Here is a 6,500-nt window from a genome sequence, read left to right as displayed (position 1 = left end):
GTGTGAGTTCTCTTTAGTAGGGAGCTTGCTGAAATACTTTGAACCGTGTGCTCTTGCTTCAGCTCTGACAGTTAAGTCCCCTGTGTTGCACATGTCTGTGAGCATCCTGTCAGGATGGAATCTCCTTTTAACCACTGTGGTCTGTTTAAGTACAGTATGCATGAGTTGGTGCATTTTTGTGAGGAGAGAGACATCCCAGTGAATGAGTCAGACACCCAGTCCAAGCTTAGGGATAACCTGATCCTATGGCAGAAGAATGACTGGGAACGTGAGCACAGTGAGAGAGATAGGGCCCGGGCCGCACGCCATGAGGGTGGTGGGTCTGAGGGGAGCCCTGAAGAGTCTGAAGAGGAGGATGAGGATGACAGTGAATGGGCATCAGCAGATGGTGAGGACCCCCTAGATAGGGAGTCCCTTGCTGGGTCCAGTGTCAGATGCAGCACCCCATCCCTTTCCCTGTCCCCGGATGAGTGGTTGGATAGGAGAGAAGAGAGGGAGCACCAGCTGGCTATGGAGAAGCTCAGGTTAGAGCATGCCAGAGAGATAGAGCAGCTGGGTGTGCAGGAGAGGATTGCCGAGGCTGAGAGGGCCTTGGCCAGGGAGAAGATAGCCCTAGAGGGTAGGTTATCCCCTGACCGCAGTCATAGGTTTCTGGATTCCCCAGGGAGGGTTGGATCCAGTGGTGGCAGCAAGAGAGAGTTTGGTGCGGGAAGTGCCATGCCCCGTTTCCAAAGAGTGGTAGCTTGTTCCCGAGAGGACACATACAGGTTGAAGTTCAGGGGCAGTAGGAGACTGCCTCACCAGGATTGGGCGGATTATGTGGATGATTGCCATGATGCACTGATTGACTGGTTAGCTGTTCATGGGGAACCTGATTTTGATGGACTGCTCAACCTGGTTATCAGAGAGCAGTTGCTCAATTGTTTTGTGCCAGAGTTGCGCAAACACCTGTCAAGAGGTGACTACGTGTGTCCTTGGGACATTGCAAAGGAAGCAGACCGCTGGGAAGGTGCCAGTGGTTCTCACACGTCATGGGTGAGTGAACTCGAGAGTAGTGGGTCAGGTATCTTCCAGACCAGTGTGGTGGAGGAGGCTCAGAGTAGCCCAGCTAGGTCCCAGTGTAGCGAGAGGGGTGTAGGGGCTCACGTCTTGTCTCAGTGGAGTAAGAGTGAGTGGGGGACTGAGTGTTCCCAGGTGCCCGAAACCCAGTCTCAGAACCAAGATGGTTTCTTGAGGGAACACCAGGTTAGGGACATAGGCTGTCCTGTTAGACCCCTTGAGGGGGATCTCCTAGTGTCCAGGGAACCTGGAGCATCGGTAACTAGAGCTCCAGGGGTTCAGTGTCCGGCAGTGCTACTCCAGGAGGGAGTGCACGGAAGTCCGAAGTGAGGAGTGATTGGTGGAGTTCCCCAGTGGGAGAACCAGTGGGTCAGGGACTACCCAGTTGGGTGAAGTTCCCGTTTAGTGACCATGGTGACACCACTTCTGTTCTGGGGGATCTTCCTGCACTGTCAGGTGGACAGGAGACGGGAGATCTGCGCCAGACAGACAGTCACACAGCATATGAGTTATGTGTTAGCCTTAGGGGGATGGTGAGTGAGTCCCCAGAAGTCCTGGAGTGCCAGGCAATTATCCCACCTAGGGGTTTAGACCGAAGGTTGGGAGGCCAGGTTCAGGATCGGCCTGACCTGAAGGGTGGGACTTCTGTAACCAGAGTCCTAGCCAGTGCTTCTTCCAGGGGTACCTCTCCAGTTGGGAGGGTGCAGAACTCTGGAAGGGGGTGCAGAGGGTGGGAGAGCCCGCCTCTGACCCCGGCGCAACCTGAGGGGTTAAACCCTGGGTTGGAATGGCGTTCTAGGTGTACCCCTCGCAGGAGGTGGAGGAACCCTAGACAAAGAGGTAGGGGGAGGAGAGCCTTCCCTGAGACTCCTGGTCCCCTGAGGTTGTAGACCCTAGGCTGGAGAACCAGTGGCAGTCTGGCCCTGTCTTGCAGACAGGAAGAGTGGAGAGTGGCTACTATGTGCCAGGGGTTACTACCCCCCACTTGGTGAGTAGGCAGGAACCAGTGGCACCTGGGTGGCCTAGGGCCTGGTCCTGGCCGCGGACAGCTAGGGAGTACCAGTGGGGTAGCCCGGTTGTTCCAGATGGTGGTGTTAGAAGGAATCCCAGGGGTTCACAGTGGCGTGGAACAGGACGGTGTCCCGGCAGTGGCGGGCCCGAGTCCGTGTTCTTTCGCCCAAAGCAGGGAAGCCCATCACGGTGGTGATCGGTCTACCCTGCGTTTTGGCTGGAAGGGGGTTGTGTTGGACACGGGCCTTTATGGCTGGTTCACCCCTGAACTTTTTGCTTTTGATGGCGACCTGGCGTTCATGATTTCTGGCTTGGCGCACTTTTTCCCTGGGTCCCAGAGTAAAGTGCGTGCATGTAGTTAGGCTGGCCTGCCCTCCCATAGGAATGCATGGGGAATGTCTGTGTCCCTAGTAGTTCCTGATGCGTGGGGAGTGCATGCTCGAATTTGGTATGTGCGAGTTCTTGAGAATGAATGCTTCGCAATGGTGTATGTGGCATGAGTGTGTCATGTGTAGAAATGCCACTTCTAGGACTTGGCATATTAATGTGAAATATGCCTGCCGTGTGATTGGCTGGAGCTGGCTGGTGAGCCTGGCTCCAGGAAGGCTGGATGGGTCTGCCCGGTGGTGAGTGTGAGATTAGCATGTTGATGGCTGGGGAGGGCTGCACCTGGTCCCTGATGGGCCTGGACTTTCCCCACACAATGCTGGCTCCGCCCCCTGTGGTGCGACTGATGACCCAAGCCCTGCCAGTGAATAGAGAGGGTGGTTGAGGTAAACAGAGTACTCAAGAACCAGCTGCAACTGGTTTCTACCCCACCCTGCAACTACAGACAAAGGATTTCAGTGTATAAACATGGGGCTGTGTCCCCACTGAAACTGTTCTCTTCCAGGATCCTGAGGGGGGCTGTGGCTGCTGGAGGCCAGGAGGAACCGCCACTTGGGCTGCCTCCCTGCCTGGAGGGCCAGTGAGCTGGCCCCTGGCCCAGCCTTGCCCCCTGCCTACCTAAGAACCTTGCTGAAGGACTTTGCCTGGACTTTGCTGGCTTCCAGCGACTGGAAGCGCTGTACTTTGACCCCTAGCGCCTGGGAGCGCTTTATTTTCCCCTAAAGCGCCTGGGAGCGCTGGTGATTACCTTTAGCGCTGGGGAGCGGAGCGTTTGTGCTTTTGTGGATTTGAAGCGCTCTGTTGCCCCACATTTTGCGTGGGGGAAAGCAGGTGCCCACCCTGCGTGTTGTTGCTTGTTCGCGGCTGCCCACGCCGCACCTGTGCCCATTTTTATTGCCCCGAGCGAGTGCCTACCTCGTCTTATATTTAAAATACTGTTCTGCCCGTGAAACTCACCGCCGCAGCCCCGGGGGCACGGAGAAGCCGAGGGAACCACAGCTGACGTCACCCGGGAGCCGCGCTGCCATTGGTTCAGGCTGTGGGAGGCTCGCCGGGCGACCTGCGTGGTGATTGGCTGCCCAAGGATCTCTACAGGAAGCAGCGGGAGCCAACCCCGTGCTCCTGCACTGCCCGGAGTGCACACAGAGAGGTGCGGCCACGCGTGGCGAAAGAGGCAGCGTCGTCGTACCCCCCCAGGCCCCCAGGAGCTAGGGAAAGCCCGGGGAGCGAGAGAGAGCAACACGACCCAAGACGAGACCCGCCGCTGAGGGGAGGAGCCGCCGCCGTACAAAGAGACGCGCGGCTCAACAGCAGAAGTCCCGGTGAGTGGAGACCTGGGTTCTGGGAGGCGCAGGGCCCCTCGCATTCCTCCTCGAGCTGCCCGACTGGCAGTGGGCCGCTCCGACGAATCTCCCTAGTAGGGAGAGGGGGCAGTTGTTCCTTCTGAGTCCCCCGAGCGTGACTCCAACGGGCCGCACCAGAGTATTTAGAGCCCCGAGAGGTTCAAGGCGTCCCAATTGGTTATTGAGCCGCAAGGCTCCAGAGGGGCATATTTGTTGAGCCCTGTGAGGCTCCCTGCATCAGTAGCTCAAGCCCAGAGAGAGGCTCCAGGACCCCACAGATGGTTTAGAGCCCTGAGAGGCTCTGGAGTGCCGCAGTGTTTGTGCAGAGCCCACAAGGCTCAAGAGGTACATTTGGTTATCTTGAGTCCAGGAGGGACTCCATCAAGGGGCACATCTTTATTTCAGAGCCCGAGAGGCTCCAAAGCACCAGAGTTGTTCGCAGAGAGCCCAGAGAGGCTCAAGGGGGCCCAGTCATTTGTTCAGAGCCTGCAAGGCTCCCACGTGGCCCCCCCATTTACACAGCTGCCCAGCACTTCGTGGGCAGCTGCCACGTTTAGGCCCCCTGACTTTGGACACAGGGCGTCCTAGCCCTAGCGAGGCCAGTTGGCCTAGGGACTGCCACAGGTTGTGGCTCATGTGAGTTTTGCGCAATTGCTTTTGCTTGCACCTCTGAATGTGTTTTGATGCATCATGTGTTTTTCCTTCCTTACACCTCTGAATGTAGGTTCTGCATCTTGTGTTTTCTTGGCATGCACCTCTGAATGTGTTTTGATACATCATGTGTTTTCTTTCCCTACACCGCTGAATGTTATGGCATCATGTGTAATGTTCCTATGCTTATACGCCTAGATGTTGGTGATTCTTAGGTGGTTGCTTTTCTCCTAGTACAGGTGTTGCTAGTGAGGTCTTGGTTCCCTGCGCAATATTTTCCTAAGGTGGTTAGGGTTGCGTAGGAGGTACTTATGCTTTACCAGTAATTACTGGTTGTGTGCTAATTTGTGCTACATTTTCTATTTGGTTCTACAAAGTATTCTATGTGCTAATTACTATTCCTAAAAAGTGATGATTCCTGACAGGTGTCCAGGTGGCCCTGTCTTGTAAATATCCCCCCTGTAAATTCTGCCCGTGCCTGTTGGCACATTGTAAAATGTGTGTTCTTATCTAATGTGTTTTGATCTAATACAAAGGCTATTTTTATATAACCCTGTGTGGAGTTTCCTTTGTGGTGGGCCTTGGGTGTTGTTGCTGGATGCGCGCGCAAACACTTAACCTACATAGCCTCCAAGTTTAGCCTTGCTGCTCGCGCCACGTTACCTAGAGGGTGAGCGGGGGTTATCTTGGCGTGTGACTCCCTTGCCCTGACGTGGAAGTGTTGGTCTCTGACTGACGTTGGCGCAAGCCTTGGCCAGCCAGAGATCCCGTTTCTAACAATGATACAATAAATGTCATTCGAACACTGCTTGAAGAAAATGAAATAGTAGGAGCAGACAAGGACTTTATAGTCCAATGTGTATCGATGGTATTATTAAATAATATTTTTCTCTTCAAAAAAGATCTTTACATCCAACGCAAAGGCACCAGCATGGGCGCTACTTGCGCACCGAGCTTGGCATGCATTTACGTAAGTATCTTTGAAGAAAGGCACATATATAATGAAATCAGCCCCTTCTATGAGAATATAAAAAATTGGGTAAGATTTATAGACAACATTTTTTTTTCATTTGGTCGGGATCGGAACAAGTTTTAAAAGAATTTTTAAGTTGGATTAACCTAGAAGATGTAAACCTAAAGTTCACAGCATCATACAGTAACAGAAAAGTAGACTTCCTAGACATTAGAATTAAGGCAGACAATAACCAGCTAGCGGTAGAACTGTACAAAAAGAAAACGGACCGTAATACGGCCTTACATTACAACAGCTACCATCCAAAAAGTCAGAAAGACAACATCCCCTTCGGCGAATTTCTCCGACTAAGGAGGAACTGTACATCCCTAGATGATTTCTATAAACACGCTGAAGTGACCAAACAAAAATTTATGGATAGGGGGTATCCGAAGAAACTTGTCAATCATTCTCTAAAAAGAGCCAGATACTATAACAGAGAGAGTCTACTGGATAAAAAAGAAAAAGATACAACTTTGGACAAAATAGTCATGGTCAGCTAATTTTCGATAATTGCAAATCAAATAAAAAATGTAATTAATCACAATTGGAAAATTTTAAATGAGGGAATGGAAACTAAACTTCCAAGACCTTTATATGCTTTTAGAAAAACAAAAATCTGCGTTCCACTCTGGTACATACTTACAGAGAGGACATAATAGGAGGACAAAAAACCTTATCAGGCACTAGAGCAATAGGGAATCACAAATGTGGCTTGTGCAGTGTATGTGACTCTTACCTAGTGACTAAGGAAATATGCCTGAATGGAGTCAACCACAAGATAAACACTTTAAACAACTGCAGAAGTAAAAATTTGATATACCTAATCCTGTGCCCTTGTTGCCAGGGGTATATAGGTGAGACAGGCATAGAGCTGAGGATACGCATAAGAGAACATAAATCAGCTATCAGATTGAACAAAGAAAATGCCCCTCTGGTAAACCACTGGAAAGAAAACAGTCACAACGAAACAGAAATAAAATGGATAGTACTGGAAAAAATTAAAGAACAAACAAGACTAGGTAACAGTACAAAAA

Source organism: Lissotriton vulgaris, unplaced genomic scaffold (assembly GCF_964263255.1).
Source record: "Lissotriton vulgaris unplaced genomic scaffold, aLisVul1.2 SCAFFOLD_3424, whole genome shotgun sequence".
NCBI classification, from domain to species: Eukaryota; Metazoa; Chordata; class Amphibia; order Caudata; family Salamandridae; genus Lissotriton; species Lissotriton vulgaris.
This window is presented reverse-complemented; position numbering follows the sequence as displayed.